The 22,381-nt window shown below is 36.0% G+C and overlaps 1 protein-coding gene across 9 annotated transcripts in view; it reads right to left on the bottom strand.

Moving 5' to 3' along the window:
* DCAF8L2 (DDB1 and CUL4 associated factor 8 like 2) overlaps nt 1-21,589 on the bottom strand; it is a 163,553-nt gene extending 141,964 nt beyond the window's left edge. For 5 of the 9 annotated variants that reach the window (XM_055106344.1, XM_024927270.4, XM_024927268.4 and 2 more), the window contains exon 1: nt 21,470-21,582. The gene's annotated coding sequence lies outside the window, so the exon portion shown is untranslated. Of the gene's footprint in view, nt 1-21,469 lie in introns of all 9 variants that reach the window. The other 4 variants (XM_055106339.1, XM_024927269.3, XM_055106342.1 and 1 more) reach the window with 3 other exon arrangements.
* Between the last annotated feature and the right edge of the window lie 792 nt (nt 21,590-22,381).

The following is a 22,381-nucleotide window of genomic DNA, read 5'->3' as shown; positions in this document are numbered from 1 at the left end:
AAATAGGAACACTTTTACACTGTTGATGGGGGTGTAAACTAGTTCAGCCATTGTGGAAGACAGTGTGGCGATTCCTCAAGGATCTAGAACTAGAAACACCATTTGACCCAGCGATCCCATTACTGGCTATATACCCAAAGGCTTATAAATCATGCTACTATAAAGACACATGCACACATATGTTTATTGCAGCACTGTTCACAATAGCAAAGACTTGGAACCAACCCAAATGTCCCTCAATGATAGACTGGATTAAGAAAATGTGGCACATATACACCATGGAATACTATGCAGCCATAAAAAAGGATGACTTCATGTCCTTTGTAGGGACATGGATGAAGCTGGAAACCATCATTCTGAGCAAGCTATCGCAAGGACAGAAAACCAAACGCCGCATGTTCTCACTCACAGGTGAGAATTGAACAATGAGAACACTTGGACACAGGGCAGGGAACATCACACACCGGGGCCTGTCCTGGGGTGGGGGGATGGGGGAAGGATAGCATGAGGAGAAATACCTAATGTAAATGACGAGTTAATGGGTGCAGCAAACCAACATGGCACATGTAAATATATGTAACGAACTTGCACGTTGTGAACATGTACCCCAGAACTTAAAGTACATATATATATATATAAAAAGAATCTGAAGAAGTTTGCCAGGCTTTGAACTTTCTTCTTCATGATAAGAGACCCATGATGTAATGATTCCTCTTTTATTTTGAAAGGTATATTCTAACGCTCAGATCCATAAAAATCACTTAGATATGGCAGTCCTGTGAATATTCCTTAGATTTATATCCCATCCGCATAGTGTACCTGTACTATCGGTACTATCATCTCCGTTGTGATAGATACCTCTTGATCATCCCACCTGATCAACACAATATCATTGAATCAATGTTCAGACAGTCCAGAGCTCTTCAGACACATTATAATAGAGAACAGTACAGTTAACATAGTCCTGAGGCTAAAGTGTTAATGAATTCATTTGTCTGTTCCACAGGAATTCAAATCGTTACTGATGTTTTTTTCCAATTAAAAAAGAAAGAACACCTTTTCCAAATCAGTGGTCTCACACCATGTACTAGAGGCCGTATTAATCTGCTCTAACAACGATACCATGTCCAGCACAGCACCTGCAATCACGGTTAGTACTTGTTGAAGTGTGCCATAGTCTACAGTTATTCTCTTGGATCCATCCAATTTCTGCAGCAGCCAGGTTGGTGAATTAGAAGTACAGTGGGGACCATAATCCTTGTAGCTTTAGATCCTTAGGGGTAGCCTTACTTTCTAGCATTCTTTCCAGATGCGTTAGTGCTTTTGATGTACTCTCTTGGCCAGAGAGGAGACAGTTTCAGAAGCTTCTGTTTGGTTTTCCTTACTCTGATAGCACTTTCCTCAAAAATGTTCTAAATTCAAACTATCAAAATATGGACAAATTCCATTAAATAAAAAATATCATTGCCAATGAATTAATTGCAGCACTGTACATTGTGGACTTTTGTAAAATACTCTAAGCATCATGATGTTTCCTTCGTTAAAATAAGTATTTATTATATATATAATTTGAAAAACATCACACACACACACACACACGCACACACAGACACACATATACACACATCCAGTCCTGAACTGGAGAATAGGCCCATTATAACACTTGCTATGACACCAAACTTACCCAAAGGATATTGGGCACTTATTAATGTAGTTTTGAATCCCACATTTAGGCATATGGGTGTAGGTTCTTAGGTGTTTTGTTCAAGTATTTCGTCTTAAGAGTACATACTTATTGTAGGTATGATTTTTCTCTTATTTGATCATTCCAGAACACCTGGAATAACGTCATGAAGCCTAAAGGCATTCAATGAATAGTTTTTGATGGTAGGCATTATTTGAAACAGTTGAATATCTGGTCTATGCTATCCACCCAAACACTTTAATATATACGGCTTAACAATATAGCAAGCCTGATTTCATTTTAATGGTGCATTATCTGGGTGATTGTGATTTATTGTAACAGAGTGTAAATTCAACTATTGAGTCTTTAACAATAAATAAGGAAGAGGTTTGTAATAGAGAAAATAAAGCATTATGTTGATAGAGGCAGAATTGAAATGGTGACAAAATACAGCAATGTACTATCAGACAACATAATTAAAGTTTAGCTGTGGGGTGCCAGAATTCTATTATTTTAAGATGATTTGGGTGTGTGAGTGTGTAAGCTAGAAACAGTTATTCTCTACTGGAAAACAGTATTTTGGTTTCTTATTATAAAATAATAACTATATACATTTTCTATAAGAGCATCAGATATATGTAATAAACTTTAGCACTAAAACCAAGAGGCATTTGGCAGGGAATCCAGTGACCTGAGAATGGGAACACTGATGATGACCTGTAAAGAATTTGAGGGGCCTGCCAAGAGACGCTTCTGGAAAACTGGCTTTTGCTTCACCTAAACGTGCCCTGGACACACAGGAATTATTGTGGTTTGTTTTATACTAGCTGTTTTATATCTAGCTAATAGGTTGAAATGTAGCCAGAATTTTCAGAATAGACCATTATCATCAGGGACCTGGAGGATGTAAGTGCTGTGAGAATAATAATGTTAATTCCAGTGGTGTCTTCCACAGCTTTACCTCCCATCAGGGACTTCGGGAGACCTGGAAAGTCAAATCTTTTCCCAGGATTGTTTACTATTCTGTACTTTTGGTAAGCTTGTATCTTTTCTCTATTAAAGAAATTTATACCCCATAACATTTTTTTCACACCATCCTGACAGCTTCAGTGCAATATTTAACTTCTGTTAATTTTTAGTTTCTTCATCTGTAAAATAGAGATAAGGCCCTTGTGAAAAAGATACAAGATAATGGATGGGAGGCTTTGCCCATAGTTCGTGATACATGGTAGAAGCATAATACATGTTAAGTCTCCAGTATCACTTGTTCTTCGGATAAACAACCAAACAGAGGCATAATTATGACTTTTGGGATGTCAGCTAAGTTTAAGAGAGTCCCTTTTCTCCATGAAGTATTGCCTCAACCCCTCTATCTAGTTGTGTGTGCGGCTGAAACCATGGTAATAGTACGCAATGTCATTCTATGTACTATTGATGGGACCAGTGTTGGACACCAGGCCTGAGCTGAATTAATCAGATTCTCTCTCCTAGGAAAGTGAAATTGCCATGCAGTTTGGCTCTGTGAAAGGCTGGAATAGAGGGACTTATAAATCTTAGCCAGAGAAGGAACCTTTTTCTGTCTTATTTGCAAAACATCACAGAGAAAAAAAAAAAAGATGTTCAGGATAATAAGACTGAAGAAGATAGAGACGCAGAAAAAAATGGAATGGAAGAGGATCAACTACATGCCTATAACTTTCCTAATTATTGGTTCTGGTCTTCCCTTACGTGCAGACTCCCTTTGAATTTTAGGAGAAACTGCAGTATCCATTCTGTAAATATGCATTGTTGCTTAAGTTAGCTGGAGTTATCCTCCATCATGTGTATTCAAAAGAAATTTAACTAAAGCAAAAAGTAAAATGATGCTCACCAGATTATATTATTTACCAGTATAAATATTTTAAATTACTTCTTTTATTTTATTTTATTACAATATGACATCAAAGTCTACATGATCAGTATGTAAAGGACTTAAATAAAACATTTTAGTAACATTCCCTATTTAATTGGTTATTTTTTATATCTAAGTAAATGACAATTTTTAAAACATTTTCAGCAGTGAAAACTGTTTAATTTTGAGTCCAAAATAAAGTCTTTTACTTGAAATCTAAATAAAAGTAAATTAGAATTGCTTCGAAAATATGTTAGCACTCTTGTTATTATAGAACAAGAGAAATATAACTTTATATATTTACGTAACAGAGAAACATAACAAAGATTTAAATTAAATCATTATCTCTAACATATACCATATAAACACTGTCATCTTTTCCTTTAGAAGCAAAGAACTATGTCATAACTTCTTAGTCATATTATTACATATTAACTATGTCATAACTTCTTAGTCAATTTAGAAAGCTAAATTATTCTTCAATTTCTAACACTTTTTTCCAAGTTGTAGTCAATTTCATAATCCATTATCTTGATATAGCTACTGGAGTATTTAAATGGTGGTTAACACAAAACAAGAGAAGAGGGAAACAGAAACTAAAACTAATGAAGTTAAAGAAATAAAGAAATAGGTCTTGGAAAAATCACCAAAAATAATACAGTGAAAGAAGTACTGGAATAGAATTTCAGAAGAAAATTAAATTCAGTGTAACAAAGAAAATCATGGTTATTTGTGAAAATATGTGCAGAAGATAATGTCCACTGAGTTAAAAACCATGGTTTGCATGCAGCAAGAGTGCTGAATCTTGCATCTGTGTCATGGTAGGTTAGTATTCAAAGTGAAAATGCCACGAAACACAGTTGGAGATTAAATAATTCTCTGTTAAATAGTCATAGATCTTGTTTAAGAGACTCAGTCCGTCTTAGAAGACTCTATGAAAAATAATGACAACCACTGAGACTACTGAAGCTCTGTTCTCGAAAATATAAGAGCAAATCTCAGAGGAAATTGGATATCCTATACAGGAAAGGATTCAAGAAATAGCTACTTGAAAATAAGTCATATTTCATTATTTCTGGTACCATTTGGTAATGCAGGCTCCACAAAACAGAATTACTGAAGTTTGCTTTTATCCAAGACATAAGAACCAAACCCACATTATTTATTTTCCATTCTGCTGTATGGTGTTCTGAAATGTTTAATTCTTCCTCTGTACCTTCATAAACAGCATAGTAAGCAAAATAGTATTTTGTTATAATTTATAAACATTATCAGTTGTATTGATTTTACATAGCTATGTTTTTTAAGTTCCTAATCTTGTTTTTACTATATTTCTAGCCTCCTTCCCACATTTAACATTGTCATCTGTCACATTTTTTGTACATGTATTCCTGCTGCTGAAATTTTCTTTTCTCTAATTTGATGTTTCTAATATATTTATAGTTTGGGGAATCAGAAAACCAAACTATTGTAACTGGATTTTGGGTAGGATATGAATACAGGTACCTTCTTTTAGCACCCAAGAAGTTTTCTAGAGTTAAAGTGCATTAAAACAAGCAAACGGGCTGTATTTTGACTGTTCAGAGGAAATTTTTAAATTTAATTTCTCTATCAAAGATTGACTAGGAAAAGTTTACCAAAAAAATCAGTCACTAGAAGTGTGATGTACTCATGTAGGAAATAACCAAAATTTAAGGAAGAAAGTGACACCAAACATTTGAACTCAGAAAAATATACTACTAGGAATTGGCCAGGCACGGTGGCTCACGCCTGTAATCCCAGCACTTTGGGAGGCCAAGGCAGGCCGAGGCAGGCAGATTGCCTGAGGTCAGGAGTTCGAGACCAGCCTGACCAACATGGTGAAACCCCGTCTCTACTAAAAATACAAACATTAGCTGGGCGTGGTGGCAGGCACCTGTAATCCCAGCTACTCGGGAGGCTGTGGCAGGAGAATCGCTTCAACCTGGGAGATGGAGATTGCAGTGAGCCAAGATTGCACCACTGTACTCCAGCCTGGGCGACAGAGTGAGACTCTGTCTCAAAAGAATATATATATATATATATTTCTAGATATATATATATAATTCCTATATATATATATAATTCCTATATATATATTTGTATCTAGGAATTAAAAACAATGTACAGTTCTTATCTGTGAACTTCTTAAGGCCCGCCTTCCACACCATAGTAATGCATGTAATACACATGACTTCATTAAGTTTTTAAGACAATCAGTACTTGCGTGGCTCTTCCCAAAAAAAAAAAAAGTGCACTGTCTCTTTGTGACTTTGTTTATATCAAGCCCACACCCACTCTGCTTCATCTATTCAACAGACTCTTTCCCTCAAGGAAGTGGTACCAAATTAAGTCAGTCTGTGCTCATCAGTGTTAATTCTACCAAATCAGGAAAAGGATTGGAAAATGCACCTAACCTCAGACCCCTGGGACTGTCCAGTTTCAAGAGGTTAAGATAGAAAAGTCTCATTCCCTGTACTTCAGTCTCCTCTTGCATTTATTTCACTACTTGTTTTTCTCAGAGCACTACACACTATTTTATTCTTCATTTCTGATTAGCTCCACTGACAGCAAGAAGTCAGGTATGTCGCTCTTTTTTGAAATGAAGTACAAGATTATTCAGTAAGTCTTCATTGTAAAAAGCACCTGCAAAAACCTAGTCCACTAGAACCCTTTTCTAATGCCTGTGGCAAACATCTTAATGCAGTACTTACTATTATCTGAATAGATGAGAGCAGCACTTTCACTATTTTGGTAGATGCACAAAGATGAATTTAACCCACATATTTTATCTTCAATGAAGCACATCTTCCCATAAAAAGGGATGTGCTTCAGTGTTGCCAAAGTCTGCAGGACTCCAAATCTCCAAATCCCCAAATATTAGTACAATATATAATATTATATGTATATATGACTTAAGAAAAATAATTTTCAAGTTCACAAAGACATTCACAAAAGTTTCTTCAATTTAGTGCCTTCACATACTTAGAGCTGAAAATTTTCATTTAAGCCCAAACATTCTTCTCTATCAGTTATACAATATTATTGCATATTGATTGTATCATTCAAAACATAATAGTTCAAAGTTCTTTGAAAGAGTAGGATGGTAAGAGTGACTAACGAAATCTTGGCTCATTTTGGTGATTATATATCTTTATGTACAGTGAGGTTTTGCATATTACATCCAACTTCCAGATGACAGCTTCCCAAATATATCCCAGATATATAACACAGGTCCAACCTCATAGCCATCTGACTCTAGACACTTGAACCAATGTGTATCTCTACTCTAAAATTTCTGAAAGGAAGCTATGTAGGAGTTTCAAAAAATATTTCACAAATAAAATACCCTAGAAATACTGATTTGACATCATTCCTTCTTCCTAAAATTTTACACTCATTTAGTTGCTAAGAAAAATATATCTTTACCTTTGTAGCTACTCAACATTCTCCACTGAATTTGTTCACCATCAGACTGCTTCTTATTTCTTCCTCCATTATCCACTGTCTTACAGAAGCATGTCTTGAATTTTTACGTCTGCTTACCAGCCATGTAATATGCTGGAATGAATACTTGTAGAGGGAAGCAAAGGGAGGTCTCTACTTGCACTTCAACAGTTTCCCATAATATTCATGGAAAAGTTGGTGAATGGAATTCTACACTTTGTCACACCAGTTAGAGACAAAGATTTTTGTTAAGTGATTTTCTTGTGTTTTCCAAATTATATCATATATATAACATTCTTCATTCATTCATTCATAAGATATTTACAGAGTTTCTGCAACGTCCATACCTCCATACTAGTCACTAGAGAAAGTGAATATAATAAGGTGGAAGATGTAATGTGTGGTCTGCATCCTTCATGAATGTATGGCTGAGTTTGAAGAGACAGTAACAGCTTTCTTAGGTAAGAGTGATATGAGATGAGATCTGGAAATGGCCTGCTACCATAGTTTACACCTAGAAAATCTTCTCCTTGGCTGGCACTTTAATGCCCTAAAGTATGTAATTTATTATTGTGCATTGAATTTCATCTCCAAATGTAGTAAAAAGGAACAGTTCACTGTTCATGGCAAGTAAAGATATAAGGTAATGCTTTAGCTACCTTAAGAAAGATCAGGCCCCCAAAGTCCCATATCTTCATAGCTGATGTTATTAGAGAGTGTGAAAAGCTGAAGGTAGAAAAAAACCTGTTGCTTGTATGTGAATGCAAAAGGCTGTTATGTTGCTTGTTTCTCTGGTGGAAGGATTCAGTAAAAGTGTACTGCTGCTGTCAAATATGAGATATCAGAGAGTGTCATAAAACATCATTGTGTAGTTATTAAAATTATTTTAATCAATCAGTGGAAAATTGAGGAAGAGTATTATTCTATAGCCTTGTGAAAAGATATGAGTGCCAATAGCTACTCAGTTGTTTTAAGTGCTACTGTGTGAAAAAATTTTCAAGATAAATCTCTCAACATGTCAATGAGTATAAAAATACATTACAAATGGTTACAGAGTGCCTTTAAATTGCTATAGCTTTTAAAGCTATCTAACCTTCCAAGTCCCCAACTGATAACAACACACATTTCATATTCAGTTGAAACAAAATAAAAATGTGCACCTATGGCTATCAGTGTTGACTGATATATAGTTGAAATACTTCTGTTCCAGCACACCATGCTTCAGAAATATGCTTTATATATGTTGTAGGTTTGTTATATCAGTTCTTGTTTTATTATTTTTGCTTCTAGCTCTATGAAAACTTCTTAGCTAAATCTCCACTAAGTGATATACAACCGTAGTCCCTTTGCTTGAATTAAAGTCTCAAATGTATTTAGTGTGATTTTATATTTTGAACTTTATAACGCAGGCCATGAATAATTCACTTTGGTTGAATAAGTGGAGAATAAAGGTGAATAAGTGAATAACTAAAATGATGCTTTTAAAATAGGGTCCCCGGGCACTTAAAATTCTTAAGCCGTTTTGTAGGCCAAAAATATAGTGTAAAAAGGGTACTCTAAGGTTTAAATGATTGTGATAAAGATCTCAAAAATGAGCACAGAAGCTTAAAGTAGAACAGTTAAACAGAAAGCAATCACTCCAATAGAAAATATATGAAATAATACATGTACGGTAATAAAAATGTCCAAATATGCTGATGATAACATAAAAAGTTAAAACAAAAAGACTGCATTTCCCTTAAAGACAGTAGGAAGGCTGCTGTCCAGGGACCTACAGAGAGTTCCAAATATCACAAAGCAAAACAAACATTTCTTAGAGGACATGTAATTGTCTCTGTCACTTGTAATTTTGTCATTATAAAGAATACTTTATAAAATGTAATTGTTTTCAAAAATATAGCTGTTTTAAATTATTTTGCACATTAGCAAATGAAAGGATTGTGTTGTCTTTTATTTTAATAGACAATACTGAATTTATTGGTAGAAAAGCATTTTTCAAATCATAAGAAAATAATTTTAATTTTTACTTTTACATTTCCTTATACTCATGTTTTTTTAGTGAAGAGTTCAAGTTATCTGCACTTTGAATGCAATTATATTTTTTAATCTTTTAGATCACTTAGTGTAACACAAATCATGTGAATTTCAGTCATAACACAACTAGCAATTTTTCTAACATAAAAAGGACAAAATTAGATGAGTAATAAAGACATAATTTATAAATTGTATATCTATTACATAAATTATGATTATTTCATACAACTCTTTTTTTAGGAGTTGTGATCAATTTGTTGAGACTTTCTTAGGACAATAAAACATGTCTTGTCTTGCTGACAATAAGGGTCTGATAAAATAAAGGTACATAGAGAAATAAGATGATGAATTTTGATGCCAGAAATTTCTATGAGACTTAGAATCATATTAGGTGTTACAAATATATTTTCAAAGCTGTTTCTTTAATTTTAAGATTAGAAAATTTAAAGAACAAGTTTTTCAGAAGCTTTCATTCTTAACCAAAGAGCTTTCAACACTACTAAAAACAAAAGTTCAGCCAGGCGCGGTGGCTCACTCCTATAATCCCAGCACTTTGAGAGGCTGAGGCGGGTGGATCTCCTGAGGTCGGGAGTTCAAGACCAGCCTGACCAATATGGAGAAACCCCGTCTCTACCAAAAATACAAAATAAGCTGGGCCTGGTGGTGCATGCCTGTAATCCCAGCTACTCGGCAGGCTGAGGCAGGAGAATTGCTTGAACCCGGGAGACTTGCGCCACTGCACTCAAGCCTGGGCAACAAGAGCAAAACACTGTCTCAGAAAGAAAGAAAAAAGAAACCAGGCCTACATATCTTTTTCTCTTCTGGTATCTGGTCATAAGCAACTCCCCAGGAATCCATAAGTGTTATTTGAAAGTGAGGTAGCAAAACAGCAGGAAGAAACATTAGAAAAAATAAATTTCTCCCTTCCTGAACTGCAGTTTCTTTGCTGGTGCCTTCCTTTAGCTAAACCCTACCAGAATACACAGGACTTGGTACCCCAGGAGATGAAGTCTACAGGCACCCCCTTGGCAGAGAAGGATGGGGATTTGTTGCAAGTGTAGAGGGGGAAGAGCAAATAATAACCATCACAAATTGAATATGTTAAACTGGGTCCTGGGTCTTACAATGACTCAAACTGTTTTTTGTTTTTTTTTTGAGACTGAGTCTCACTCTGTCGCCCAGGCTGGAGTGCAGTGGCACGGTCTCTGCTCACTACAACCTCTGCCTCCCATGTACAAGTGATTCTCCTGCCTCAGCCTCCCGAGTAGCTGGGATTACAGGCATGTGTCACCATGTTCGGTTAACTTCTGTATTTTTACTAGAGACAGGGTTTTGCCATGTTGGCCAGGCTAGTCTTAAACTCCTAACCCCAAGCAATCCACCCGCCTCGGCCTCCCAAAGTGCTGGGATTACAGGCGTGAGCCACCATGCCCAGCCTAATAACTCAATTCTTAATTCTGCATCAATGCAAAATTAGAGAGGGCATATTTACCTGGGTAATATTTAAATAATATCGTTCCTACATATGTGGTTCACATAATATTTCCCTTTTTTCAAAGATTACTGGCCTATATGAGTGAGGGTGTGAATTTGATAGTAAGGGGAACTGGAGAAAGAAAGATGATTTCACTGTGTTCAATCCATTTTTGCCAAAGACTCTTGGAAAAATATAAGCAAGTACCACGTTAAAATTTCCAGAGCCCAGCCTGGGCAATGTGGTGAAACCCCGACCCTACAAAAAATACAAAAATTAGCCAGGTGTTGTGGTGCACACTTGTAGTCCCAGCTACCTGGGAGGCTGAGGTGGGAGGATTGCTTGAGCCCAGGAAGTCCAGGCTGCAGTGAGCTATGATCACGTCACTGCATTCTGGCCTGGGTGACAGATGGAGACCTTGTCTCAAAGAAAAAAAAAAAAAATCCAGAGCACTGTAACATGGGATGGCTGACTCATTATATTTCATAAAGAACAATGAACTTTCCATGATTAATATTCTCCCATGAGATGACATATTCCTTCACTATTTGGTTAACCACCTAGTTAATATAATCAGAGCTTTTGATTTCCATGCACCCTAGAAGCAATTCTTAGAGCACCATTAGCTTAGAGCTTTAGCTAATGACAGATTGCTTCGTATAATTCTCACAAAGCTAAATCAACTTGTTGGTTGTTATACAGGACAGTCTGAACAAATACAACTCTGCACTCTTTTCCTTTAGTGACCATTCATTTTTGTCTTATACTTTCTAGAAAGTTTCTTTATGTCATAAACTCTTTCTTTGAAGATAAAATTTTCGGAACATGCTCCTGAGATGCTTTAAATTTATTTTCAATGCCTTGATCTGATATCTACAGTGTGACATTTTTGTTTCATGCAAATTAAATAAATCTCTCATGCTACAATTTATGAAATACTGAGATGGCCATATTTTTATTATAAAACTCAAACAAAGTTTGAGACGTCTTTCTTTTGGTCACTATACCCTTGACAAATGAGTAAAAGTCATTTTCTAAAAAGAAGGATATACAGATCATTTTATCTAATATTGTATATTTTAACATTTTAATCCAACACATTCTTCAGCCTTCATTCAGTGTCTTCTTGTCAATTTATTTTGTTTTACTGTATTTAACTGTTTTATTCTGATACACACACACATCGACAATGATGTACAAATCAATGATTCATCATAAAGTCAACAGTCTGTAACCACTGACCTAGATAAAAAAATATAACACTGCAGCACCATAAAAGTTTCTCTTGTGCCACCTTCTGGTTACAACCATCCTTCCTTATAAAAATAACCACTCTCATGTCATTTAGAATAATCATTCATTTGCTTTCTTGCATAATTGTACCAAATAAACGACCAATCTTAAATACTTAGGTTTAAACTTGGATTTTTCTTTTCGTAAAGATGTTATTATAAGGGATCTTTAGTTTGACATTATATTCCTGAGAAGTATCTATGTTATTGCACACAACATGTTTTATCAATTTTCATTGTTTATAGTTTCATTGTAGCAATTTGTATAATAATGAATTGTTTCATATAATTCTTGATTTGAAATTTGGATTAACTATGGTTTGGATTTTATAAATAATGTTAAGACCATTCTTTTACATGTCTCAGTGCACGGGGCGGGGGCAAATTCAAGTATTGAGCTGTCCAATTAATTGTGTGTACTATTCTATGAAATTTAAAACCTGTTTATAATGTAACCACCACCACCATCTGGATGCAGAACATCTCCATCACCTCCCAAAATTCTCTCATGCTATTACTTTATAGTTATACTACTAATTCAATTTTTTTCATGATGTAAAAATACCTAACAGGAGATCTACCCTCTTAACAAATTTTTAGGGGCACAATAAAGTATTTTTAACTCTAAGCACTAGATTGTGCAGCAGATCTCTAGAATTTATTCATCTTTCATAACTTAAACCTTACACCATTTGAACAGCTCATTTCTCCCTCCTCCCAACCACTGGCAACCACCATTCTACTCTCTGCTTCTATGAGTTTGACTCCTCCAGATAGATACCTCATATAGGTGGAATCACATAGTATTTGTCTTTCTGTGTCTGTCTTATTTCGCTTAACATAGTATCCTCCAGGTTCATCAATATTGTCACAAATGACAGGATTTCCTTCTTTTTAAAGGACGAATAATATTTTATTCTGTATATATACCACATTTTTTTTATCCATTCATCCATTGACAGAAATTTCTGTTGTTTCCGCATCTTGGGTATTGTGAATAGTTCTGCGATGTACATGGGAATGCAAATATCTCTTTGAGATCTTAACCTCAATTCTTTTGGATAAACACCCAGAAGTGAAATTGCTGGATCATATATATATATATATTTTTTTTTTTGAGAAACTTTCCTATCGTTTTCCGTAGTGGCTGCACCGTTTTACATTCCTTCCAACAGTAGACAAGTGTTTCCTTTCTCCACATCCTTACCAACACTTATCTTTCGTTTTTCTGATAATCATCAGCAAATCAGGAATTATTAATAATTACCAAGGTAGTTATGTTGTTGCAGGATAAATCAGAGACGGGAGATACCGAGCAGAGTTGAGGAGAACCTTTAATTATTAAGGTGATCACTGGCTCAGTTGGACTAGGGTCCAGAAAGTCTGAGCCCCGAACAAAAGGATCAGTCACCTTTTAAGCAGTTTGTGGCAAGGGTTACGTGCTGCATGCAGGAAGCGTACTTGCAGAAGCGAGAACAAAGGCAGTTAATTACTCTTTTACATTTGTTACACCATATGTCTTACAACCTTGGGAATACATGCTTTTGTAGCAATTGCTTATCAACCTTGTGACTTTACAGCCCGGCTAGTGGGGGAAGCAAGAACTCACTGTGCCTCAAGGAATGTAGAACAATGGAACATAGATAAGCCTCTCTGGGCGTAGAGGAGGGATAAGCAGCTAATGTTCTCTCTTAACCCGCCCCATCCCCCTGGGGCGGTGGCGGGGGGGGGGTTATATTACATTCTACCTTCAAGAAAAAGAATAAATTTTTTGACCATTATACTTATAAAATTCATAATTCCCCCTTCAATGTAACAGTGTCACACTGACTTTTTTATGACTGAAGTTTGTTGTTTTAGAAGGAAATATTTTTTCAGCCAAAGTATATTGTTTTCAGCCATTTCCACCTTCTCTAATTCCTACATCCTTCAAATTTTCCAATTCATTTACTCCTCCATAGGGAGAATATTTTATTTTTCTTTGAGTATACCTTGTACAATTTTTGCAGTCATTGATAGTATAATTAATAATTTATATGAAAATAAGATTTATAATTTGAAGACAATATTTGAAGGTTTGTTTTTAGAATCAAGTACATACCCTTAAATCCCAGCTTTCAGAAGGAGTCACATAAACTTGCCATAATGCATGAGCAATATAAAATAATGTCAGAGGAGAGAATACTACTTTCTGACCTTCACACAAATTCTCCTTATACACCATTGCTAGAGGGCTGAGAGCCCTTCAAACTTTCTGACCTAAGTAGCGTGGCTGTAAATGTCATTCTTATTCATAGCAACATTTAATGCTTTCCTGGGTTTTGCTAAACTATTTACCACAGTGATATACTGCAGAATTGAATTCCACAGCTTGATGGTGTACTGCATAAAGAATTGTATTGTTCATCAGTCTAAAATGGAATGCGATTCATTCTCATTGAGAGTCAGCTTGTTTCCATGGTATGAAAATGGGAGGAGAAAACACCTTATGTTTTCAGTAAAACATTCATTACTTTTATAGCTGTTTTCCTTTTCATAGTTTACTTCTCTCCATTACTAAGTAAATCACACTATAATGCCTCCCAGACATAATTTTTATATTTATTTTGGCCTTTTTACCCAGCTTTAACATTTGGCCTGATTTTAATCTGTCACATTTTACATAATATTCCTTATAAATTGACTACTGAGTGAAACAGTGAAACCGATGCTCAAAAGAAATCTACAAGCACCACAAGGAAAAGTCATCAGCAATATACAGTTAGGAATAAATCAGAATTGAAAATTCAGAATTTTTAAGTTCTGTTCATGTGAATGTTCCATGTTATTTTTCCCTTCCTATATCTGCTAAAAAGTTAGAAGGAATTTCTTCCACCAGTTTAAATACATTGTAAAATGTATATGATTTTAAACAAATATTTATATATAATCATCATTGTAATAAGCTCTTAGATAATATTTATTTTACATATGTGAAAGTCAGTAAAAATATTTCATGTTAACTCCAAATCCAAATGGCCTTCAGTGAGTGTTCTTTGCAAAGACATTTAGACTTAGCACTTATGCTCACAAAAATGTTCCAAGAGCACTTTTCTAATAACAACAGGAAACAAATACAATTATTTTAGCTGCCAAAAAAATTGTTGGTGATAAGATTATTTGTGCATTGATTTTAGAACCAATGGTATAAGAAAATCTTAAAATATTTCCTGTATATAATGTCACTGAAAACAATGTTTAAAAAGGATTAAAAATGAGACATATCCCAATTGATAAATAATGTCCATAATAATATTGATACTCAAAAAATTAACTTGAATATTTAATTTTTGTACACAAGTTTAGATGGTAATGACAGTTCATTACTAATGAATATAATTGTTTTTATGGGATTCTTCTCATGTATTAGTTCAGACCTTCTTAATTTAATCTTTCTTATCAGAGATAATTCTATGACTGCTAAATTTGGAAGGCTGCTAGGTGAACTTTTCATAGCAAATATATTGTTTTTCACCCGTTATACAGTGTAATTGCTAAAACAGATCAAATGTGTGTATATTAATAATCATATCAAGATCTCTAACCCCTCCAGACTACAATGATATAGTAATTTAACAAGAATTGCTTTGTTCTTCTACAAGCCTGTCAGATCTAGGTTTTAATTATCTTCTCACCACCTCTAGGCCTTTTCATATTCAGACGATATGTAAATTAATGTAGTCTTTCATTTTGAAAGAGTTAAGGGATACGAATTTCTCTAGAATATTGCTCTCTTACCTGTCTTAACCATACATCTGCCTTCCTGTATTCATAATGAAAATACGGAATCCTAATTCTGGAGAGTAAAATCAGTAGGAAAATAAATCCTCCTCTCAACAAAATAAACATTATTAAACCTTAAAATCTTCAAAGTATAATGGAAGAAAAATTAGTTTACAAATTAACTTTTTTACAAATTTCAAAAAACCCCACAATATTATGTCTTCATTCAAATGATTTCTGTGTTCAAGAACCTTTTTTTTTTGTTTTTGTTTTGTTTTTTTTTTTGGAGATGGAGTCTCGCTGTTGCACAGGCTGGGGTGCCATGGCACAATCTCACCTCCCTGCAACCTCTGCTTCCTGGGTTCAATGATCCTCCTGCCTCAGCCTCCCGAGTAGCTGGGACTACAGGCACGCACCACCATGCCCGGCTAATTTTTGTTTTGTTTGTTTGTTTGTTTCAGTAGAGATGGTGTTTCACCATGTTGGCCAGGCTGGTCTCAAACTCCTTACCTCAGGTGATCCACCCGCCTCAGCCTCCCAACATGCTGGGATTACAGGCATGAGCCACCGCACTCGGCCTCAAGGAACATTTTTAAAGCAGTGTTCTAAACTTGAGGCTACAACCCTGAACTAAAAAGACAAAGCTCCTGTTTTTGTCTGATTACATCTTACATGCTAAGAGAGGGAAGCGTAATAAATTATGAAACACATGAATTTATATATAATAAAGAAAATGAAATGGAGTTATGACAGGAAATGAATGAGGAGCAAATCTAAGGAAATCAGAAAGGGTTGCTCTTACATGAAAGTTGAGCAGAAATCTGTAGCAATGCAGTGAAACATAGATATCTCTGGGGAGAACATTCGAGATGGTCAGGGCTAATTCCAAAATTTAGAGTCTGACTAAAATGATGGAATTACCATTAACTGAGATGAGAATGACTAGAGAAGAGGATTGGCAAAAATCGAGTTTGGAGTTGGCCATGCTGCTTTTTTTAAAGTGTCTATTAGACTTCCAAAAGGAAATAAAAAATAGAAAGAATCTAGCATTCTAATGAGAGACCTATATTGCATTGTAACTTTGCCAGTCATCAAAATGTAGATGGTATTTGAAGCCAGGAAGCTTGATGTGATCAGTGAGGGACTGAGTAAATATGGAGAAAAGAGGCCTGAAGACTGAGTCCTGGAGCTTTCTGATTGTTGGAATCAAGAATAGGAGGAGAATAGAGAAATAGAGCCTAAGAAAGAGCATTCATGTGATCAGAGGAAAACCAAGAGAAAGTGTTGTCCTGGAAGCCACGTGAAGAAAAATTTTAAACTAAGAGAGAGTGAAAAATTGCATCATATGCTGTTAACTGTCAAATAAATACACAGTAAACTATATGTATTTTAAGTACATATAAAAAAGTAAATTATAATAATATTGCATGGTACATCATTTTAGTCATAATTGTAAGTATAGGTTGCTTTGTATTTTACTTTGAAATTGACCTAAATATTTAAATTTAAAATGCTTGCCCTGTTATTGATGTTACCATATTACAACTTTGGAGAACGTGACCAAATGAAACTACAATTAAATTATAGGTTTTATAAGCAAGACAAAGTAAATATGACTATTTAGAAATTTTTTAGCAAATATTAACAGTAACTGGTACTTAGATTATCCTCATTTTCTCTTAAGGAAATTTTTGAATATCTCAAAGAGTTAACGTATACATTTGATAATTTTCTACCAAAAATAATTTTATTTGATTTAGAAAGGTATTTACTGATAGTATGCACTGAAGAATATGCTAAATTGTTAGCCATTTTAATCTAATTAGGTGTGAGAGTCTGTATGTATATATATATATTCTCAGTATTCTTTCAAGATTCTGAGTAAAGAACATATTAAAATTTAAAAATAAGCTACAAAATGACTGATACCATTTGTCATGTCTTATCTATATGAATTTTATTTTCTTAAAATCATTTAGCCAAAATAAAACTCAGAAAAATGCTGAATTATGGAGCTAGAATGATAAACTGACTGCAATTGTTATGCTTTATGCCAATTTTGTAAGTTATGTTTATCAGAATAACCCTATATTTTATTGCCTGACTTTGTAAAAAAAGTTATAGATGTGTACTTATACATTAATACTAAAAATATATCAGTTTTAAACATGGTGGATACACATGAGGTTTCATTACAATAAGTTTGAAACTACTTTCTTTTCTTTCTACTTCCCTTCTGACCTTTGACAAATCTATGCACTTATATTTTGACATTTCAAGTGACTTTATTATAAAAAATTTTAAGGTATTTCTTATGTGCAGTAATGTCTGCATCTAGCTAAGCACCCAACAAATAACAGGCTTTCAAGCTTTTTTAATGAATAAATGGTAGCACCATTTTACACATTTTGTTACCTTTAGCAATTAGTCAGTATTAAACCATTAACATGAGTGATGGTGCCCAGGGTTCTGTCTTCTAGCATCTGAGGTCCCTTGCCTCAGAACTCTGCACCCAAGTGGGATACATGCCGCTCTCTCCATTCTGCACAGCACCTTGGCCCTGAGGCAGCCTGCCTGTACCTCGCATCGCCCAGGGTCCCTGGAGCAAGCATCTGTTTTCTGTAGTCCTTCTCTACATAGGCCTGGACAAGAAATAGGCCTATGAAGTCCTCGGGATTCCCTGATTCTGGAATCCAACACTGAGGACCCTGCTCCATGCAAAAGGCAAGGGTGAGGCTGTCTCACCAAGACAGCCACCCTAACAGCCCCTGGTCTTCCATCAAAACCAGCACACTCCACAACAACCAAAAGGTGGAAGCAACCCAGGTGTCTGAATAGATAAACAAAATGTGATCCAATAAACACAGGGAATATTATTCTGCCTTGAAAAAGGAAGGACATCCTGACACATGCTATGACATGCATGAAGCTTAAGGACATTATGCTAAGTGAAGTAAGCAAGTCACAAAGGGACAGACACTGTATGAGTCCACTTATAGGAAGCACCTAGAATAGTCAAATTCATAAAGTCAGAGAGAAGAATGGTGGTTGCCAAGGGTGGGAGGAAGGGCAATGGGAGTTGTGTGACAGGTACAGATGATGAAAGATGAAAAGAGTTCTGGAGGTGGATGGTGGTGATGGTTGCACAACACTGTGAGCGTAGTTAATGCCACTGAACTGTGCACTTAAAAATGGTTGAGATGGCTGGGCACGGTGGCTCATGCCTGTCATTCCAGCACTCTGGGAGGCCGAGGCAGGTGGATCACCTGAGTTCAGGAGTTTGAGACCAGCCTGGCCAATATGGTGAAACCCCGTCTCTACTAAAAATACAAAAATTAGCTGGGTGTGGTGGCAGGCACCTGTAATCCCAGCTACTTGAGAGGCTGAGGTGGGAGAATCGCTTGAACCTGGGAAGTGGAGGTTGCAGTGAGCCAAGACTGTGCCACTGCACCCCAGCCTGGGCAACAGAGTGAAACTCTGTCTCAAAAAAAAAAAAAAAAAAAAAAAGGTTGAGATGGTTAATTTCATGTTATGTGTGTGTTTTACCACAATTAAAAAACAATGCCCTCTGGCCAGATGCGGTGGCTCACACCTGTAATCCCAGCACTTTGGGAGGCTGAGGCGGGCAGATCACGAGGTCAGGAGATCGAGACCATCCTGGCCAACAAGGTTGAAACCCCGTCTCTACTAAAATACAAAAAAATTATCCTGTCATGGTGGCATGCCCCTGTATGTAGTCCCAGCTACTCAGGAGGCTGAGGCAGGGGAATCGCTTGAACCCAGGAGGCGGAGGTTGCGGTGAGCCGAGATCATGCCATTGCACTCCAGCCTGGGCAACAAGAGCGAAACTCCGTCTCAAAATAAATAAATAAATAAAACAAAAAAAACACAACAAAACAAAAACAAACAAAAAAAAAACAATGCTCTCCTGCACACCTACCTCCTGGGGAGAATGGCAGGGCCAGCACCCTTGACAGGAACGTGCCCCGGCTCCATGCCTCTGGATGTGGTGCGGCAGCACATGCAATTCCCCAGGGGGACGTGAGAGGAGGCTGTGTGAGGATGCCAGATGGCAGAGCTGAGGCCCAGGTACTGTGACGAGGCAGGAGGAGGGGGCCCCACAGCTCATCCTGCCCCACATACCTCACTCAGCCGTGGACGGGGCCAGGCAGCAGCAGGCACTACTCCTCCTACCCATCTGCATCGCCCTCGCCTTCTCCCTCACCACGGTGGTCAGCAGCCACTGGTGTGAGGGGACCCGGCGGGTGGTGAAGCTGCTGTGCCAGGACCTGCCAGGAGGGCAGCACTGCGTTCACTTCAAATGGGACAAAAGCAGCGATGGCAGGATGGACGACAGCCAGGCTGTGCTGTACATTTGGGAGCATTTTCCTGTAGTTAATATTAGTGTGTCTGCATACTGAAAGTTAGGATTTAAGCTATGTTGATTGAAATTTTCTTCCCACTTAAACTATTGTCTTCTTAAAGACAGGGAACATGTTAACATTTCAGTCAGACATAGTTAAAAAGACTAATCTAAACAAGAACAAGACACTTTCCAGCATCACTACGGTATGATACAGTTTCTTAACTTCCCTGAGCCTTCGTTTATTGTTTTTTACCTGTATGCAGAGAAATATAATGTATGCTCTGCTTTCCAGATATAGATATTATAATGATAAAATAAAATAATACATATAAAAGAACTTTGCTACCTATAAGATACCATGAAAGAAAGATGTTTGTTTATTACTACGCTTTCAATAGCAGTTTCTAACAAGATGAAAAGGAGAGTGGGGAGAGAGAAGGGAAGAGGGAGAGAGAGGTAGAGGGAAAGGGGAGAAGCAACAACTTACTGCCTTATTTTTATAAATGTAGAGAGCATCATAATTCTGTAAACCACTGTTCTAAGCCAGTCTCCTCAATGGGGTAAAAGAGGATGATCAGGGAATTGAAAATGTGGGAGGTTTTGGTTATCATAGTATCTGGAAAGTGTTATTGCATTTATGGGATTGGGTAGCTGCTATGCTAAACTTTCTGTAGCCTGCTGGATACTAACACACACACAAATTACCCCACCCAAATGTTATCGGCAAATAGCTAAGCCTAGCAAACATTTTTTGAAAAACTTTTCTTTTCCTATTTGAATTAAATAAGTTGAATCACACACCAGTACATGTATTTTCAAATTCAGGATGAAGAAAAACCCCCAGCATTTATGATATACCAAATATAGTCCTACTGGTATGCTTATATGATAAAGTATTTTATAAAATGTAACGTAACCTATCAAATTATTTATTTATTTATATATATATAAAACGTAAAGACTTTTATAAACATTTAACATAAATGTGTTATGGTGCTGGCAAAGTGTGGTGGCTCATACCTGTAATCCCAGCTCTTTGGAAGGCTGAGGTGGGAGGATAGCTTGAGGCCAGGAGTTCGAGACTAGCCTGGGCAACAAAGCAAGACCCCATTTCAATTTTAAAAATATGAATTTATTATGGTGCTATGTAGGTCTAACATTATAAGATGAATTATCTCTATTCCGTCTTAATATTTGAGATAGTGTAGGAATATTTTCATATCAATGTATTAGAAAGTTCTGGTGAGAATATACTTTACTAGAAGTGCAGCATTGTGTTTAAAAAGAGAAAAACAAGTAAGATTTCTCATATTGTGCCCCAGGCAACTGTAAAATTTTCTGTAAAATAAAGAAACAAGACTATTTCCGCTCAGTATTATTTAAGGTAACTTTCAATCACAGAGGGATGAATCCAGTTGTCTTCATACTAGAAAGATCTCTGCAATTAAAAATTAACCCCACTCCCAAAATCATTGTTGAAATCAAAATATTGATTACATACCATAGAATCGAGTCATTCGCCTTCCTCTGCATTCGAACAGTGCAAGACGTCTTCTAAATAACCTTGTGGGGAGGATGTTCAGCTTTTGCGACTCCACAGAACAAAACTATCTCTCATGGTTCTTACTGCAGTTTACGTGAGTCTTTCCCACGCTGTAAGCAAGTAAAGTATCCAAATGCACCATTTTATCAAGCGCTCCATGGTCCAGAGGCAGGATATTTTGAAACTTTGTGGCTAAAGTTGTGGCTCTCTAGTTCCATCCTAATCTAATTTTGATAATAGGACCTTACAGTTTCTACTACTTGTAGAAAAAAAACCTAAATTAATTCATTTTCTTCTTGGATTCCAGTAATTGTTTGGGATTTGTCTTCTACCAGTTGCTTTTGAGAAAGATATTGATTTCTGGATTTCTTTAACTGATCATTGCTTTCAAGAAAAGCACTGCTCATGTCCATGCAGTTCACACCTATTTTTACAGTGATTCAGTGTGGAAAGTGAAGAGGCAGAATATAAATGTTAAAGAAATATTACTAATGGTAGATATGGTAATATCATCAGTTCAGGAGCAACTTTGCTTAGTTTGTCCTTTATGTGCTCTACAGGTTCAATTTAATTGAAAGGGGGAAAGGAGTAAGAATCAAAGTTTTGAATTTACACACATGGTTTATTCTTTTAATATATGACATTTTGATTAAAATACTTTCATTTCTGTCAAATCCAACATTACTTAGAGCCAAGTTTAGTTTTTTGGAAAACTTGCAAAATCAATCTTCTTCCTTCCTTTTTTATGTGCAAATCATGGGAAGATAAAATTCAAATAAAATGTTTCTAGACATAGTGGCTTGATAATTTCTTTCTGTTTGGTAAATTGATCTTTCATGTTTCCCCACAGGATATAAAATTTCCAGAAAA

Source organism: Pan paniscus, chromosome X, assembly GCF_029289425.2.
Source record: "Pan paniscus chromosome X, NHGRI_mPanPan1-v2.0_pri, whole genome shotgun sequence".
NCBI lineage: Eukaryota > Metazoa > Chordata > Mammalia > Primates > Hominidae > Pan > Pan paniscus.
Note: the sequence above shows the minus strand (reverse complement) of the source record. Positions and strands in the feature narration are given on the sequence as shown.